The 20,326-nt window shown below is 35.7% G+C and overlaps 1 long non-coding RNA gene across 2 annotated transcripts in view; it reads left to right on the forward strand.

Annotated features, from left to right (window-relative positions):
- Positions 1 to 20,326, forward strand: part of LOC146889938 (uncharacterized) — a 90,126-nt gene that overhangs the window by 59,026 nt on the left and 10,774 nt on the right. The window contains exons 5-7 of one of the 2 annotated variants that reach the window (XR_015736284.1): positions 3,971 to 4,046; positions 7,935 to 8,011; positions 11,109 to 11,196. This is a non-coding gene — a long non-coding RNA (uncharacterized LOC146889938). The remainder of the gene's footprint in view (positions 1 to 3,970; positions 4,047 to 7,934; positions 8,012 to 11,108; positions 11,197 to 20,326) is intronic. The other variant, XR_015736285.1, reaches the window with a different exon arrangement.

A 20,326-nucleotide genomic window follows, 5' to 3' on the forward strand; every position in this document is an offset into this window, starting at 1 on the left:
TGTTGACATAGAGAAGCATTCTTCCTACTTATCATAAACCCCATTTAACTGTTTGACTTGAGGGCCTCTTAAAATTCCACACCCCTTGTTGCAAAAGATGAGGCAGTCTATGCTCCTGCCAGGATCTCAGCTGCCTGGCTAGCTTACACCCGAAATAATTACAAGGAAACTGTACTCATTTAAATACTGCCTGGCCCATTAGGTCTAGCCTTTTACTGGCTAACTCTCACATCTAGATTAACCCATTTCTATTAATGTGTGTAGCACCATGAGGTGGTGGCTTACTGGGAAGATTATAACCTACATTCATCCTTGGCCAGAATTTCATGGCATCTGCCTGCTTCTGCTTTCATTCTCCCACAATTCTGTTCTGTCTTCCTCACCTACCTATGTTCTGACCTATCAGGCTAAGCAGTTTTCATTATTAATTTCCCAATGAACCAACAGATAGATAGAAGAACCTCCCACATATTTCCCCTTTTTCTGTTTAAACAAAAAGGAAAGCTTTAACATTAACATAGCAAAATTACAAATAAAAATAATAATAAAGCAAGAATTACAGTTACAATATTTATATCTATTTTATCTTTTATCATAACTAATGAAAACTATAACTATAACTAACCATTCTTCAACTCCATCAAAGACTCCAGAAGAATATAATATTACCTAAGTAAACAAGAAATAAGCAACTTCCAAACTCTAGAAATGACAGAGACATCTTGCTGCCTGTACAGTCACCCAAAGTTACTCTGTACCGTTGGGACATCCATCTTCAACTTTCAGGCCCATAATATCCAGTAGACTTTTCCTGAAGCAGGAAATTTCAAAGGCAGTTCAAACACTATCTTCTGTGTTCTGCATAATGTCTTACAGACTCCTTCATGAATCAGGAACCCTGAAAGATCATCTCACATTTAGGCAAGTTCAGCAGTCTTCTCTCTGTGGGTTCTTTATGTTCAGTTTATGCAACAGTCCAGGCAAAAGCAGTTTCTTGTCCAAATGGCTATCAGACTTCATAGGGAGCCTCTTCAATGCCCATTTTCCTCTTGAAGTAGCTGGTGCTGCCAGGAGCAGATGTGTCTCATTGTCATGAAAAGCCCTAAGTTATTAAAATGTTTAAAATATCATATTCTATAGTCTTTGAAAGATATGAAGAATTCCAATCTAACTGAAATATATCTCTATATATTTAGAAAATCTAACTAGCATGACTACCAGCTTGACTATTATTGATGATTTTACATTAACAACCTGTATTTCCTAATTATACATTATATTTTTAAATGAACTACACAATCACAATATCTTAATCAAGATAAGAAATACATATAACAAAAATCACCTTAAATTTCTATCAATAAATCAAAATCTATACCAATGCAAATTATTCATATCTATATCATATCCTCCTTTACATGTAAAAGAACATTTATAAACAATAGTTGGGAATATGGATGTAATTATTTCTCTCCAAACTTCTACCTGCTGTATAGACGTGCTGTTAATTAGATCTTTCACAGTAAAACCTGTGTGCTAGATACATCTCAGTTGACAGTTAAATGAAGTACTTTTTTGAGGGCGTACACAGCAACCTTTCAGGAGGGCGTGGTCTATCTTACCATATTAGGATAGAAGCAATCCAAAGGGTCTCATCCTCTGTGAAAACAAAAGAAGACCATCTTTTCCAAAGCATCATATTTTTAGACACGAATTAATTTGATTTAGCTTGGCAGCCCATATAATGAAATATCTCTCTGTACTTAGCTCCTTCACAGTCAAAAATTTTAAAGAAAATACAATAATACAAAGAATACAGGCTCTCTATGAATTTTTCATTTTTAAGTGGCTTATTTTAATTTCATTTAATCTATAACTATCTGCAGTCTGTCTATGCAATATACAGCAAGCCGACAGCTAACATCAAATTGAATGGAGAGAAACTCAAAGCCCTTCCACTAAAATCAGGAACACAACAAGGCTGTCCACTCTCTCCATACCTCTTCAATATAGTGCTTGAAGTTCTAGCAATAGCAATAAGACAACATAAGGGGATCAAGGGGATTCGAATTGGAAAGGATGAAGTTAAACTTTCACTATTTGCAGACGATATGATAGTGTACATAAGCGACCCCAAAAACTCTACCAAAGAACTCCTACAGCTGATAAACACATTTAGTAATGTGGCAGGATACAAGATCAACTCCAAAAAATCAGTTGCCCTCCTATACACAAAGGACAAAGAAGCAGAGAGGGAAATCAGAGAAACATCACCTTTCATGATAGCCACAAATAGCATAAAATATCTTGGGGTTACTCTAACCAAGGAAGTGAAAGCCCTATTTGACAAGAACTTTTAAGTCTTTGAAGAAAGAAATTGAGGAGGATACCAGAAAATGGAAAGACCTCTCCTGCTCTTGGATTGGGAGAATCAATATAGTAAAAATGGCAATTCTACCAAAAGCAATCTATAGATTCAATGCAATTCGAATCAAAATCCCATCAAACTTCTTCACAGATCTTGAGAGAACAATAATCAAGTTTATATGGCAAAACAAAAAACCCAGGATAGCCAAAACAATCTTATACAATAAAGGAACTTCTGGAGGCATTACCATCCCTGACTTCAAACTCTATTACAGAGCTACAGTATAGGAAGCTGCGTTTTAAAACCGCACATCTTTTTTTTTTTTTCTGCCACTATTGCTGAAACAGGAAATCTCTCTACGGCATGTCCTAGTAAACAGCAAAAACTGTGCTAAACTCTCTTTTCCTTATTTTTAAGCCCTCTCAGGTTTTTGAGTGGATTTAGTTACCATGTTGGGCAGCCAATTGTAAAAGGAGCAGAGGGCCACTTCCCACAGCCTGGCTCCCAGCCGCCTGGCAAGCTTATGCCCTGAAATAACAACACACAAATTGTATTCATTGAAATACTACATGGCCCATTATTTCTAGCCTCTTATTGACTAACTCTCACATCTTGACTAACCCATATCTAATAATATGTATGTCACCACGAGGTTGTGTCTTACCGGCATGCATCTAGCCAGCATCCCTCTCAGGAAGGGAAATCATGGTGTCTGCCTGACTCTGCTTCTTTCTCCCAGCATCCTGTTCTGTCTACTCCACCTATCTAAGCTTCTGCACTATCAAAAGCCAAGGCAGTTTCTTTATTAACCAATGAAAGTAACACATAGACAAATGGCCCTCCTATATCAACCCCTCTTATTCTCAATCACTCAGCCAAGAAGCCCTGTCCTAAAGGAGATCTTCCTCTACTTGCACTGGCATTATCCTTGCTGTATAAAATTCAGTCATGAGGAATCCCCATTTGCCACCATTTGTGTGCTTCGAAACTTCTTAAAGCCTTTTACGTCTAATGTGAAAGTTTTGGTCTCCAATATGTATGTCAACAAGTAAGCTATTTGTGTGTCCCATCAGATAATTCAGAAATAATCACACACATAGCTATTATTAAGTAAAAGTTGTCAGTCCATGGCTCAGGATTATTACAAGATAACTCTTACATCTTAAATTCAGTAATATTTCTTCTGCCTTCTCTGACTTTGGAATATTACCTTTTCTTTCTTTAGCAATTTCAATTTCTTCATCTTGTTTCTTTTCATGATTCTGAGACTCCTCTTTTGTTCTTGCCAGCTATGTTGAAGTAGGTTCTCAGCCTAAACTTATACTGACTAGCTATAATCTACTTTGTTTCTTTATTAAACAATTCACAGTCACATCCTGTGTAAAGAAATATTCCATATACTCTTCTTGAATTTTCAACACACACTACCTTTTTAACATATTCCCTTTATATCCTAATGGAGACATGAAATTCCATCATTTCCATCTGCTTAAGAGGTTTTATGTTTAAAATCTATTCAGGAAAATATCTGAGGAATATTATTTTATAAGTATGTTCAACTAATATATCTGTAATTATTCCTTACATATTTTAATTATTAAGCAGGTAATTCATCTTGAATGCTCAGGCCTAGAAGCTGAAGAACAGCCACATGGACATGGAAGTTAAGCCTGCTCAGGTATTGCTTAATTTTATACAACAGTATTGGCTGTGACAAACAGATGCCTTACCGTGATGTAAACCTTTGAACAGGTCCCTTTTTTTTGTCATGCTGTGTCCCCATTCTTTGATATGATGCACTCACATCAACACAATTTCCAAGAACAAAAGCACTTTGACTTTAATGATCTCAATGTCATAGAAATACCATACTATTCCAGTATGCATTTTTTTCTTTCTAGTACTTGCAATTGTTCAAAAGCAAAATTACAATTAACACACCAAATTATATGTAAAGGTTCTTTTTTCCTTGATGTTTTGTTGCCTTTAGCATAAAAGGACAGGCAGATTAACACAGGTAATTTCATTATTCATTTATTCTATTTCATACTCATCTTGATTAGGTCCATTGTTTTAATCTGAAATTCTTTCTTACTATTGTATTATTTTATGGAATATTCAGGAGTATCCTCTAGGCTGTTCATTTTTTATTGTATGTGTCAGGATGATATAGCTATCGGTCAGGGACTTGCTGATTTTTTGACATTAATATCTACTATTCAGAAAATAGAATTTAAATCTGAAGGAAATCAAAGCACTACATGATGACTAGGGAGAAAGAGAAAAAAGTTGACCTATAGAGTGGCTATGAGTATGTTGTTTGAGTCATATTCACATTGCTGTTTTACTTTGTTATTGTTTTATACTTAATCTGTGAAACGAGAGGAAGAAGTCTCATTCAACAACCTGCTTATTTGAAAAATTGTAAATCTATAATATATTTTAAGAACCCTCATATTTAAATGCTCACATAAAGTATTACACATTTCTAGGACATTTGAGGTGGGCTGAAAAAGGATGATGGTATCTAAGAATACTTGGCCAGGTAGGCTAGACTGGCAAATTTCATGCCCAGAGGGAAAAAACCTATCTCAAATCAGCTAATTTTATTAAAATCTGCATCAAATCAGTATTTGATTGATATTTCACACATTTGTACCCTTAATTTCCAACAATTAGAATTAAATACATAATTCTTGTAGTATATCCACTGATCAAAAATCCCAGTAGTCCTACTGGGAATATTCATAAATCCTACACTCCTTAGAGTCACTATTTGATTTAAGGTGCTAATTGAAAAGGAGACCAAGGCTTCTTTTTTAGGAATATTTGCCATGAGGGACCATTTTTTTCCAGCAGATGTTTCCATACTGATGGACATAAAACTGCCTTAAATGATCTTAGCTGTTATTAGAGAGTTAAAAGAAAATGTTCTTCTGATGCTAGAGTGGTATTGGAATCTGGAGAAGAAATTTATGGCTGTGAATATCCTAGGTTTTTTAAATACAGTATGTATATATGCGTATTAACAAGATATATTATGGATATTAATTGCACACAAAAAACAAAAATTATGAGACCACTTTCAAAGTTATCTGTGCAATCACAAATAATTCTATAAAAATGTCCAAAATGATTTTAACAGGATATATATATATATATATATATATATATATATATAGTATTTTTTCTTGAGATCAGTTGACCTTAATTTCTTTCTTTATCAATAACAAACTCTGATATTTTATGTTCCGTTTGGCTCAATTTGGAAAAGGGCTTTTATCCCATAGTCCATTCTTCAATCCAAACAGCATTGTTGTAGCACAATCTAATATATATTATATTTTATATTTCAATTACATGAAAGTTTATATTTCTATGTTACAAATATAGACCAGTGACACAAGCAAAAATATCCTGATGAAAATGGAGGATGCATTATAGAGAGATGGTATCTGGCAACTCCCTCCGATGACCCTACATAATTAGCCAGCTTTGACAAGGGGGGAACTGTGGGAGACCCATTGTGGGAGACCCATTGTGGTAATGGCTATCACATTGTAGTTTTATTTGTGAAACCTTAAAGTCACTGAAAATTTCAACCAGTAAAGTAATCAGTTACTACCCTTCCACCAAAGGATCTCGACAGTCTCTAAAATATAGCTAATTTATGACAAATGATAACCTTTCCATGGCTTTCTTCTTCTGTAACAACATGATATCTCACTGAATCAGACTACTCTTTCTCTATATATTTGTTTGGATTTCCTGGCTGGCAATATTCTGTCCTACCATAGGCCAAATATTTTTTTTATTAACTGATGGTAATAAAACATATTCCCAGCCAATAGTGGGGATCTCCACATCCTTCCTCTTTTATCTCTATATTAAAAGGAATATTTTCTCTTTAACATAGGAAAATTACATATAACAATACAGAAATCAAGCAAGAATTGTTCACTCTATTTAATCTTTTTACGTTTGGAAAATGAAGAAGAATATTATTTATCCTATCTTTGTAAGGCTAAAGTTTTATATCTAATTTATCTTTTATCATAGCAAAAAAACCTATAATTATAATTATCTGTTTTAAACACAAGAAGAATTTTGTTTTAAACCAAGAAGAATCTTAAAGGAATTTTCTTTTAAACCAAGAAGAATCTTATAATACCTAAGTAAAAAGAAAGCACAATCAAAATAGCTTCCAAAACTCTATAATTGACAGAGACTCTTACCTCCTGGACAGTTTCTCAAACTTCTTAGATAACATTTGGACACTCATCTACAACTTACAGGCCTATGGTATATTTTTCATGAATCAGAAAATTTGAAAGACTGTTTCAAGTACATTGGCAGTTTGCCAGTCACTTTCTTCTGTTTCCTGCAGAATAGTTACAAAGCATGAAACTTGAAGATGTTTTTCTCCTCTTTAAGCAATTTCAGCAGACATTTTTCTGTGGATCCTACATATATATGTTATACAGCATACCATAAAACAGTGCAGAGAAGAGCAGTTTCTTGTACCAATGGCTAGCTTTGTCACATTGAAGAAAATTCCATGTGAGTTACTTCAATGCCCATCATCCTCTTGAAGTAATGTTGCTGTCAAAATTCCACTGTTGATTATGGTCGAAGTTCTTAAAATCTTTTTAATGCCATATTCTGTAGGTCATTGAATTGTTGAAGATTATCTATCTAACTGGACCATATCTCTGAAAATCTAGAAAACTTAAATAACATGACGAAAATTTGATTATTAGTGATATCTTTTCATTTATATTTCTTAACTTTATATTACATTTAAATTAGCTCCAAAACACAATAACTTAAACAAGAACAGAAGTAACATAACTTATTTATTAAGTAACATAAACTTAAATTTGTATCAGTAAACTAAGATCCATACCAATGCAAAGTATTCATCTGTATATCATATTCCACTTTAAATGAAAACAATCATTTTTAAAATTTGAGTGTAGTGTTCTCCAAAGTTCTTCCTGTTGTTTCTTGGTCAATTTTTTTCAGGTTCATAGAGACCTTTTGGGGTTCTTGCCCCATAAAACCACAGTAGCCTGGAAATAGTGCACAGATTCTCATCTTCTGTGGAAACAAAAGCAGGATTTCTTTTCAAAAGTAACATAACTTTTGTTGGTGGCACAGACCTTTACTCCAAGCACTCAGGAGTAGGAGGCAGGAGTATCTCTGTGAGGCAGAGGCCAGCCTGGACTGCAAGAACTAGTTCCAGGAAATGCTGTAAAGCTATCGAGAAATTCTGTGTTGAAAATCAAAAAAAAAAAAAATAAATGTCCTTACACCCAAATTTTGAAGCCTTTAAAACATATGTTTTTGTTTAGGTTAGCAGCACCCAAGATCAAATGTATTTCAACACTCAAAAAATTCCAAGAAATCACAGTAATATACATAATCCAGACTCTCTGTGTGTGTTCCATCTATATGTGGCTTAGTTTTTACACTATATTAGTTTTCTCATTTACTTTTTTATCTTTAATACTTTAATCTATGAATACCTATACATTTTTATGTTATTCTTACTGTCTTCTTACAGGAGAGATTTTTATTTTTAATGCAAAGGTTGTCCCTGTGGCTTTAACTGTTGTATTCACCCAGTCCAGCATGGCAGAGGTAAGTCACCAGCTCTCTAAGCATTGATAACTAGTCCAGCTCTAAGGACACAGTGGGTCTATGTCACTATTCAGCAATTTGTAACATGCTGCTCACAGACACCATTTAGGAGTTCTGTAAGAGGACCATCCAAAAGATTCACAGCCAATTCTACTTCTATGAACCAGGAAGCCATCCCCTAAAGAAGTCATGCCACCACTCACTGACAAAAAATAAAGCCTTTCTGAAAAAAAAAATGCAACTCCCAAAAAGCTACAATTGACTCCCCTTGACGTGGACCTGGAAGTGCTTAAATAAGATCTCTTATGCTTTATGTTGATGAACATTGCCAAGTGTTGGGCCCCATGATATAAGTAGAGACTCTGCTTTTTGTTCTCCATGCACCCAGACCCAAATAATCATAGAGAAACTATAACACTATTTGGCCAATGGCTCAGGTGTATTTCTAGATAGCTCTTACATCTTAATTAACCCATTTACGTTAACCCGTGTTACAGGACTATGGCTTACTGGCATCTCCTTGACTCTACATACTCCTTTATATCTCTGTTGTAAGGAGGGACAGTTTGTTCATCCTGGCCAGCTGGCTAGCTTAGTCTCAAAATAACCACACAGAGATTGTATTCATTAAAACACTTTTTGGCCATTAGCTCAAACTTCTTATTGGATAACTCTTACATATTAGCTTAACCCATCTCCTTTAATCTCTGTATCACCACATGATAGTGGCTTACTGGAGATTCTAACTGGTGTCCATCTCAGGCAGAGGATCCATGGGTTCTCTTCTCACTGCTTTCTTTCTCCCAGATTTTAGTTCTGTCTTTTTTGCATTCCTAAATTCTGCCCTATCAACTAGGCAAGACAGTTTCTTTCTTTATTTCTTTATTTATTAACCAATGAAAGCAACACACAAACAGATGAAACTCTTACACCATTTCCCCTTTTCTGTTTAAACAAAAAGGAAGGCTTTAACTTTAACATAGTAAAATTACATATAACAAAACAGGTATCAAGCAAGAATTGCAGTTACAATATTTATATCTACTTTATTTTTTATCATAAATAGGGAAAGCTATAGCTATAAATTCTTCAACTCCATCAAAGACTTCAGAAGGATAATATTACCTATGTAATCTTTAAGTGCATTATAAACAACTTCCAAAACTCTAGAAATGACAGAGATGTCTTGCTGCCTGGACAGTCACCCAAAGTTTGTCTGTATTGTTGGAGCATTCATCTTCAGCCTACAGGTCTAGAGTATCCAGCAGACTTTTCAATGAAGCAGGAAATTTCAAAGACAATTCAGTCACTTTTGTCTGTCTCCTGCAGAATGTCTCTGACATTCGGAACCCTGAAGGACCATCTCACCTTTAGGCAAGTTTAGCAGCCATCTCTCTGTGGATACTGCAAGTCCAGTGAAGCAGTCCAGGCAAGAGCAGTTTCTTGCCCAAATGTCTAAGGAGCCTCTTTGATGCCCATCTTCCTCTCAAAGTAGCTTGGTGCTGCCTGGAGCAGATATATTTTACTGCCATGAAAAGTCCTAAATTTTTAAAACATTTAAATGACATATTCTAAAGGTCTCTGAAAGATTTGAAGAATCCCTATTCATTTGAAATACTTCTCTGTACATCGAGAAAATCTAACTAACATAACTACAAACTTGACTATTATAGAGGATTATCTGTTAACCTATATTTCTTAATTATACATTACATTTTTAAATGAGCTACACAAATGCAATACCTTAATCAAGGGCAGAAATATACATATAACAAGACTGATCTTAAATTTGTAACAATAAACCAAGATCCATAACAATGTAGATTATTCATATCTATATCACATCCCCCTTTTAATGTAAATAAACATTTACAAATAATATTTGGAAATATGGGCACAGTTCTAGCCAAACTTCTTCCTGCTGATTGAGGGTGCTGTTAATTAGGTATTTTATGGTGGCTGCTTATTCATCCCAGCAACCCAGCTATTTTAGCCCCAAAATAACCACGCAGAAATTAGATTCATTAAAACACTGCTTGGCCATTAGTTCTTACTTCTTATTGGCTAACTCTTACATATTAGTGTAACCCATCTCCATTAATCTGTGTATTACCACATGGCAGTGGCTTACCCTAGATTCTAACCATTGTCCATTTCAGGCAGAATATCCATGGCTTCTATTCTCTCTGCTTTCTTCCTCCACGAATTCAGTTGTCTTTTCTGCTTACTTAATTTCAGTCCTATAAGCTAGGCCAAAGCAGTTTCTTTATTTATTAACCAATGAAAGCCACACACAAACAGAAGGAATTCTTACACCATAGCTCTGTTTGGATTTTTTGCCTGGTTATAATATGTACTGCCATAGACCATAGCTGGTTATTTATTAGCCAATGGTAATAAAACCAATTCACTACATACAGAGGGGAATCCCACATCAAGACATGAGTAAGCAAGTCTGAAGGAGATCACCAAGGTTACTGCACGATTTGTTTCCATTGGTGGAATTGAGGTCAATGTCTTCATTGGTTCACATTCCAGTGCACAATGAATGCACACACTCCTTCAATCAGGTACAGGAGAGCTAATACAATTGTCAGCAGAGTGTCTTCCTAACACTAAGACTTTGGCTATATCCCATTTCTCAGCTGCTCATGATTATAATCAAATCCTGAATGTTCATTGCCCCAGGCAAGGAAGACTGTTTCTAATATCTGTGTGAGAAAGCACTGGGAAATCAGCAAAGTCGGGTTTTTAAAACAATATGCCCTAGAGAGTTAAACAATGTAAACAGAGACATGTTTAGCACCACTGTTACATATGCTGTTGCTTCCCCCTAAGGTCTTCACTATTCAGGTTTTTTAAATTTGTTTTGTTTTGGTCATATTTTAATCATTGCCTTTTCCCTTAGTAGTTGGCTTTTGCTTTCCTATGTTTTTCTTTTTCTATATTGTGTAGAATCTGTCTGATACTTTAAAAATAAGAAATAAAAACCAACACAGCAAGATCTCTTCTGAAAGCTGAGCACTGATTATATAATTATGTAAATGCCTGTCTGAATAAGCTTATAGCATGTAACACATCTCCTATGCATTTACAGTGGACAGTGAGCATATGCTCACAATGTCAGATTCCTGCAATCAAGATGCTGAACTCCTGACTGGGAAGCCCATTGTAACAGAGTGCAGGTATCTGGAAGGAAGAGAACACTTTTGTAAATTGCAATGCATGATGATAAATCTGAAATAATTGAATTCCATGCTGACTGAGGAAGCTGTGGATGTTTTCAGAGTAGTGTGGATAATTTATTGCAGAAAATACTTTTCAACTGAAAAGAGTATCTTCAGGGCATTTTAGCTAATTAATCATTTACTACATTACAAAGAGATTAGAATGTGAGTTGCATATGGATCAGTAATGGAAAGAAGAAATTTTAGTTATACAGTGTTTCACCCTCAGTGGAAGGCTGATTTTTGTCTGGCAAAGAAAACCTTTAACCCAGTTAAGATAATACAACATTAACTAAGTTACAATGAAATTATAACGTTAGAAAGAGACTCACCGTTGCTGAGAATGCTTTCAGGGTACTTTTGAGAATGCCAAGTAAAATTTCTGAGCAGGTACTGGATCTAGGGTATGGATGAATGCAAGAAGAAGAGTTAGGCCCACAGTGAGTGACACACAAATAAAACACAATGTTGATAAATAAAAATTTTAATGCATTTTACAAGATTTTTTCATTATTTCATCACAAGCTAATAATTATAAATATCACCCCATAGATAAGCTATTTAATGTTGAATTGAATGTCTGAATCAGTATTTTTCCTTATTTTCTATTTTTTCTATATTTTTATACAATCCTGTTTCTAGCTAGTGTCTCCTTTCTGTTTTTTCATTGACTTTCAGTTTATTTTTATTTTCTAACATGACTGCAGCCTTCACTCCACATCTCCCACTCTTTCACTTAGACCCAGCTCTTAATCTGCTTGTCCATAGCATTCTCAGAATAGGATGCAACTTTCTCATGGACACCAGCCAATCCTGGTGTACGAAGTTGCTTTCATCCCAGGCACTTCACATATATTTAAGCAGGAAAATGCAATCCTGCATGAGGAACAAGTTTCAAACTATCAGCCACAGGGACAAATCATTTTCCAGCTGCCAGTTCTCTCACAAATCAATCAATCCTCACAACTGTCACAAAATAAGCAGAGGATCTAGGTGGATCCTATGGAGCCACAGCGGTTGTTGGTATATTCCCAAAGAATAACTAATTGTCATTCAAAGTTTGCCTTATTTCTTTGTTAATTTGAAATTTATGAGGTTAAATTTTCTTAATATAAATTATATATCCCAAATATTATAAGACGGCTGTATTTGTACTATCTCTGGGGCAATAACTAACCCTGCAAGGTGAGGACTCTGCTTAAGCTGATAATATATTTCATATAAACTTACTTCATCTATATGGACAAACAAAACATTATCCATTAACGGATGATATAAAATTATGGAAATTGATCTCTAATAATTTGTATAACCTGAGCCACAGACTTCTGGCATAACGTAACATATTTGCCATACCCTGAGGCAAGACATTCAAATGATAACTTCTAATTGGTTCTTTGAAATTAACTGATGAACAACTAAATGAAATCTTTAACAATTTTGGGGGAACTAAGAGCATTATGTAAATATAATCTTTTATATATAAAACAATATTTTAGGTATCTTTTAGTATGGAGGAAAGAGAAAGCAATGCAAGCTGTTAAGCTTTGATTAGATCTCATTAACTTTCTTAAATCTTATATTTTTCTCCAAGTTCCAGATTTCTTTGTTAGGGGAGATCATCTTTAACTGTTTTTTCCTGTAAAGCAGAAGTCATAGTTAGCCCCTGGGTATATGATTAACCAAAATCTGAACAAATTCAAATATAAGAAGAGATGCTAAATTTCTTTCTAATAGGTCTCAAAGAAGCCTGAAATACTGCATTAAGATTGTCGTAGGCTAGCTGTTTAATATTCTAAAGTCAAGCTTTTGCATCCAATATTAATTTGATTGCTGAATGTGTCATCCTCAAAGAACTCATCAGGGCCCTGCCTTACTTTAGATAAGTTGACAGTGTGCTATCTGGAAGACAGGAGTGTATTACAGGCATTCTTAGTAGTTACACTCATTTGGGTTTATGCTGTTATTTCAAAATTTAATTGCTGATCTGGTTTTCTATGAATGTCCTCAACAGTAAGCATATCAAAAGAAAAGGCAATTTGTTGGACCTGAGTTCTCTCATCTGTGGTGTGACTTTGTTATGCATGTTTGGTTTTCCATAACAGATAGTCTCCTTTTAACAGGCAAGCTTTGTCCATCTGCTCCCATATCCCAGGAAGTAAGGCTTCAAACCTCCTGTACTCTATCAACATTTGCATAAAAGGGCACTTGGGTTGTACTAAGCTCAGGTTCCATTTAAGTCTTTGAATTGTTTGAATGGGCTCAGGGAACCTAATCTATTATTTTCTTGTGCATCCCTTTGCTCTGTTTCTAATAATATTTCAAAAGCTTGCCCTTTCTTTCCTCAGTTTGCACCTTCTCTGAAACTAACTTGCTTGAGAGATGCAAACCAATTCTGAGTGTTTGTAGTACTCCAGGAGAATTGTGCATCATAGGTGGACCTAAAACAGCAATTGTGTAGGAAGAGGACTTCTTTTCTGTTAAGAGGATATTACAGAGTTTCCTACTTCTGTGAAGGTGGTAATACTAAATTTCTCAAGCCTTTAAGCTCCTTCTAAATATTTCCACCACTTTTTACCTCTCAGCATTCCTCACCAGAAGCCAAGGACTTGAAAGTTCCATATTATGGTACTTAGAGGAATCTTCCTTATAGCTCACTAGGCCAAGGCTGCTCACAATCCCACAGAACTATAAATGCTTCCTCATCTATCAGCTTATGTGGAGGATCAGTGTTTCTTGTCTCACTTAAACCATTTCCGGGGTAAGTACCTTTTGCCTTTCATAGTGCAAATCCAAATTCTCCTTTATAATCACCCGCAAATGAAAAGAATTTTTTTTTGTGATCCTAACAGGTCCATATTCATTATAATGATCTTAAATTTTTATCTCAATTTTTCTGTGTCCAAGGTTCTATGCTTGGAAACACAAAGGGTGAGCTGCTCTACAAATTCTAAAATTTCTGGTTTTGTCACTGTTCCTACTTAGCTCCTCTTAATCTTAAAATATCTCTAAACAATTGCATAGACAGTTGACTACTGATTCTCTGCCCCCATACCTGTGCTTTCCATTCCTTTGTTTGAGATCTCTGTCTTTAATGGTTCCTACTGCATCTCTACTTGAATGCATGTCCTCTTCCAACAGAAGACTTTATGATACAATAAAAATGACTTCTGTACTGAAGCATTCTGCCAGTATAGCTGCTGTCTAAAATCCAGCTTTTTGCTGGACTTATTCAATGTCTGGCTATAAACAACCTTTGACAAAGAATCCTGTTTCAGCAGAAGACAGAGGGAATAGAAACCTAGGAAAGGCCAGAAATTTTTGGAAATTTCCCACTCCTCCCCCTCCCTCTCCAGTCCTAAGAGCAATCATGGTTTCTGCCCTGTGGAAAGTCCAAGGTCCACTCCCCTCCCCTCCAGGTCTAGGGAGGTGTGCATCCAAACAGACTATGCTCCGACAAGGCCAGTCCATGCAGTACAATCAAAACAATGCCATTGTCCTTGGCTTCTCAGTCAGCCCTCATTGTCAGCCACATTCAGAGAGTCCAGTTTGATCACATGCTCCATCAGACCCAGTCCAGCTGGCCTTGGTCAGCTCTCATTAGATCAGTCCCATTGTCTCAGTGGTTGGATGCACCCCTAGCATCCTGACTTCCTTGCTCATATTCTCCCTTCTTTAGCTCCTCATTTGGACCTTGGGAGCTCAGTCCAGTGCTCCATTGTGGGTCTCTGTCTCTATCTCCGTCCATCGCCAGATGAAGGTTCTATGGTGATATGCAAGATATTCATCAGTGTGGCTCTAGGATAGGGTCAGTTCAGGTACCCTCTCCTCTGTTGCCCACGGAACTAGTTGGGGAAATCCCCTTGGACACCTGGGAACCCCTCTAGAGCCAAGACTCTAGCCAACCCTAAAATGGCTCCCTTGGTTAGCATAACTTCTTCCCTGCTCCCATATCCACCTTTCCTCCATTTCAATTATCCCATTTCCCCCAAGGTCTTCCCAATCCTCCCCTTCTCCCTTCTCTCTCCCCATCTCCCCTTCCCCCTAACCCACCCACACTCCCCTGATTCCAACTTTTGCTGACGATCTTGTTCACTTCCAATATCCCAGAGGATAAATATATTTTTCTTTTGGTTCACCTTTTTATTTAGCTTTTCTAGGATCACGAACTATAGGCTCAATGTCCTTTGTTTATGGCTAGAATCTGCTTATCAGTGAGTACATACCATACTCCTCTTTTTGGGTATGGGTTATCTTACTTAGTAAAGTGTTTTCTATTTCCATCCATTTGCATGCAAAGTTCAAGATATTATTGTTTTTTAGCACTGAGTAGAACTCTAAAGTATATATGTGCCGCACCTTCTTTATTCATTCTTCTATTGAGGGGCACCTAGGTTGTTTCCAGGTTCTGGCTATCACAAATATAGTGCTGTTATGATCATAATTGAACAAATGCTTTTGTAGTATGATTGGGCATCTCTTGAGTATATTCCCAAGAGTGGAATTGCTGGATCCTGAGGTAGGTTGACTCCCAGTTTCCTGGGAAACCACCACACTGATTTCCAAAGTGGTTGATTGTTAAATAGGGCAGAAGATAACACCTTAGTGACTTTTCACAAAGACTAAGGCAGTACATGTAGGAGTAATAGTCTCAGAAGATATATGTGTACTTTTAGAATATCTGGCTTTGAAAATGCAAACTTAGAATGCATAAAGATAGTTGAGCCTCTAATGGTCAGATCAACACCAGTATTTGAAGGGATCTTGCATACAGTGAATATTGAGTCATTTGAATAAAGTACTGAGGTTTAGCTAAGAGAAGCAATTTTCAGTGTATGAAGAATCAACAATATTTGTTTTTCATCCTTTCAGTATTCAGTATTTAACGAAGAATTGACATGTACCAGCACCTGATGAAATTCTGTACATGTTTTATCTCAACTTTAAAAATATCTTGGATTAGTTATTTTAATGTAGCAGCTACTTTAAATGTAATGCCTGTATTGTTTTTTATCTTTGGAAAACAAAATATTAATTAATAAATGTATTAGTATGTGCAAAAAAAAAGAATCAACAAAATGCCAAATGAGGAGGGATTATATGAGCAATGGAGATTCAAGCTCCTGAGAGGTAAACCTACAGAGAACAGTATCATGATTATGGGAAACCATCAACTCTGTACCAACAGCTGTGAAGCCTGTATTCTACTGATCTAGGCCATCTGCCTATGAGAGACAACTGTCTATCTTGCTCTATTTTAGGTGGCAATTGCATGTGGACCCGGATTTATTTCTGGTGCATGTTCTAACATTTTGGAGACAACTCTGTAAGGAGGGATGTCTAAATCATCTTGATTTGGTAGGGTTTTGCGACAGCCTCCGCTTAATGTATCAGGCTATGTTGACTCTCCATGAGAGGCCTTACATTTGGGAGGAATTAGTCAAGGATGAGCTGTTGGGAGGCAAGCATGTGGGAAGAGGACTTGGTAAAGAACAGTCTTTATAATGTAAAATGAATAAAAATAATGAATACATAGAAAACAATTACGTAAATGCCAACTTATCAGGGACTCAAATATTATCTCATTTAATTTCATAAAAAACTTATAATGAAGCAAAAGGAAGAACTACAGAGACACTAGTACATGCATATTTATAGACACACAGCATTCGGTCTGAGGACTTTTGTCCTGATATTCTTTTACTAAACATCTGCATTTTTCTTTGATCATATGAAACAAAGCTTAAACTACTATGACAGTTGCAGTTTAACACAGCTCAGAGTACAGCATGTGTTGTTGCATGGCATTTGTGGCTTGCTCCTCACCCTTGTTTCTCTCAGAGACTAGCTTCATGTTTGTTTGAGGTATCAGGGAGCCATGATTACCACTGCACCTCTGGGATATTACTGAGTCCATGCTTACACTGAGTAGTATACAGCCTTCCATTAATAAACCTTATTAAGTATTTAGATGGAGGGCCACTTAATAGAGTCATACTCCTGTTAGTCACCATCAACCAGCCCAAAAGTCTTCTCTTAAAATGCTATTCCTTTCTTTGCCACTAGCATTGATCTGAGCTGCACAAAAGCAGTTATTCAGAATCCCTATTTGACTCCATTTTTTGATCCATTAGAATCTTTCATTATATTTATTAGTTATTATGTAGTAATTAGTGCCCCACATCCGAATGCCATTAGTAGGCACAGTTCTGAGTCTTACCAGAAAGTTTCTATATAGTAACAGAGAAAATTATGTTTAATCATATACACTCAAATAATAATTCAGGCTTATTACTATTTAACTTGTACATTTTTAATTAATCATATTTCTTATGTGTGATTTCATGTAGTTGGTATCTTTTCTGAATATAGCAAGTACATCTCCTTCCCACTGCTTCTCATGATACTGAGACTCCTCCATCTTTCCCATCTTCTTTGTCTGGTTCTTAAGCTTAACTTGGTCCTCCTAGATATATTTCAGTCAGGGACTTTATTAAATCAGTCACAATGACATATATTCATCCAGGATAAACGAATATTCTATACCTTGATCTTGATTTTCAATGCACACACCCTTTTATTACATTTATTGATTTGCTGGTGGAAACATAAATCACCATCCTTGCTATCTGCTTGGCAAGCTTTATGATTAAAATCTATTCAGGAATAAAATGGTGTATATTTTTATAAATGAATATTTAGTATAAATTATCTTTGTTTATTCTTTACATGTTTCACTTGCTGAGCAGTGTTTTCATCCTGAATGCTCAAATTAAGAAACTGAAGAACAACCACACGAACATGAAAAGTGAACCTGCCCAGTTGATGCTTAATATCTTACAACATGCTGGGCTGTGATATATAATTGCCTTATAATATCAGATTAATGACAAAGCCCATTTTCTTTGTCTGGATGCTCCTCCCATTTTGTGACATAAAGTAATTGCAGCAACACAATTTCAAAGAGTAAAAATACTGTGACTTTAGTCATTTCCAATGACATAAGGACAAACATCGAAAAAGAAATATTCAAGTCCTCATTTTGTTTCTGTCTATGACTTGCAATTATATGTAAAAGTTCCCTTTTGCTTTATGCATGGTTCAACTGCTACCATAGAAAAACATATGTTAATTTTACCATAAAATCAACACGGTGAATTTTACTAGGTAAGCTGTTTCAAGGGAGTATTCCCATAACAGCTTTGATCTCTTTGTGTGTATTCTCACTTCTCCTAGTCTTCAACTGGGCATAAGTAACTCAGCCCTGTGATGACTACAGATCCCTGCATCTGCTTCCATTAGGTGCTGGATGACAGGTTCTATGATGACATTCAAGAGAGACATAATTCTGACTACAAGGCAACAGCTATTCAAATACCCAACCCAATATTGCTTAGGTTTTCACTGTGGTAATCCTTGTTGACTTCTGGGAATTTCTCCAATTCCAGGTTTTCGCAGGTATCCAATGGCTCCCTCAATTAAGGTACCTTTCTCCTTGCTCTCCATCTCTGTCCATTCCCCATCTCAAACATCGTGTTCTTTCAAGTTTTCCTCCCCTCTCCTTTTATCCACACCTCCTACTCTTCCAAATTTCCTTCTCCCTTAACCCATAATTTCCCATTTTTATCAGGTGATCTTGTCTATTTTCCTTTACCACAGGGATCTGTGTATGTTTTCCTTGTTACTTAGCTTCTCTGTGTCACGGGCTCTAGGTTCCTTATTATTTGTTTTATAGTTGGGGTTCAATTATGATTAAGTACATATCATTCTCATCATTCTGGGTCTGGCTTACCTCACTCAGGGTGTTTTTTCTGGTTTCATCCTTTCACTTGTACATTTAAAGATGTCATTGTGTTTTACTGCTGAGTAATACTGATTTTTGTAAATGCACCATATTTCCTTTATCCATTCTTTGGTTTATGGGCATCTAATTTGTTCCCAGTTTGTGACAATTACCAATGATGCTGCTATAAACATAGTTGAACAATTTCCTTGAAGCATAATTGAGCAAACTTTGTATTTAACTCCAAGTTAGGTATTGATGAGTCTTACAGTTGATTGATTTCCAATTTTCTAAGAAACTGCCATACTGAAATCCACAGTGTTGTACAAGTTTTAATCCCATCTTCATTCTGTGTCTGAGATGGAATATACAGGAGGTTCCTCTGTGCTGCTCTTATTAAATTAGATGCATGAAAATGATAGAGGAAGAACCCAGACAATTGCCCATTTTTTGACAATATCATTTACTATTCAGAAAAGATAATTCAACATTGGGATTTACAGAGGACCATATCATATTTAGTGAATAATTAGAATACCATGATCTTTAGAGTGGTTTACAGTGTGTTCTGTGAGTTATAGGCATTATCTTATTCTTTTGCTTTTATAGCTACATTGTTACCTGAGATAGCCAAGTAGCAGTCTCAGTCAGCAACAAGCACATTTGGAAATTTGCAAACATAGAAGGTATTTTTGGAATACTCATTTTCTAAAGCAGGCATGCTAGTGTTATACCATTCAGGGACAATAGAGAAGTGTGGTAACAGGAAGGTTTCTGAGCATCCATGGCCTGCAAGGTTAGAAAGGCACATTTAAGTACAAGAATAAATCATATCACAAATCTGCTAGTTGTAATCAATACCTGCATTAAACCAGTATTTGATAAAATGTAAGCATATTGGCCTTAATGGTTTTTTTAAAAACTGGAACTAAATGCATAATTCTTGTAGTGCATTCAGTGCTGAAAAATTCTCAATATGCCTACTGTCAGGAAAAATGAAGCCAGACTCTTACTAGAGTCACTATTTGTTGTTTTGAACTAATTGAGAAGGAAATTTAGAATTATTTCAGGGTAGCTTTCCATGAAATTCACTCATGTACCAATAGATGGTTTCTAAATGATAGACATACAAGTTACTTAAGTAAGTTCTGTTTTTATTAAAGATAAAAAATTCAGATTTAATAGTGACTATGGAATTTGGAGAGAAATTTTTGTATTTAGAAGAGAGTATATTTAAAGTAAATACATTAAATTAATATTTAGAAGATAATTTATGCATATTAATTGCATGTAGGAACAAAAATA

The sequence above is a fragment of the Myodes glareolus genome, chromosome 24 (genome assembly GCF_982192425.1).
Source record: "Myodes glareolus chromosome 24, mMyoGla1.1, whole genome shotgun sequence".
Lineage (NCBI taxonomy): Eukaryota > Metazoa > Chordata > Mammalia > Rodentia > Cricetidae > Myodes > Myodes glareolus.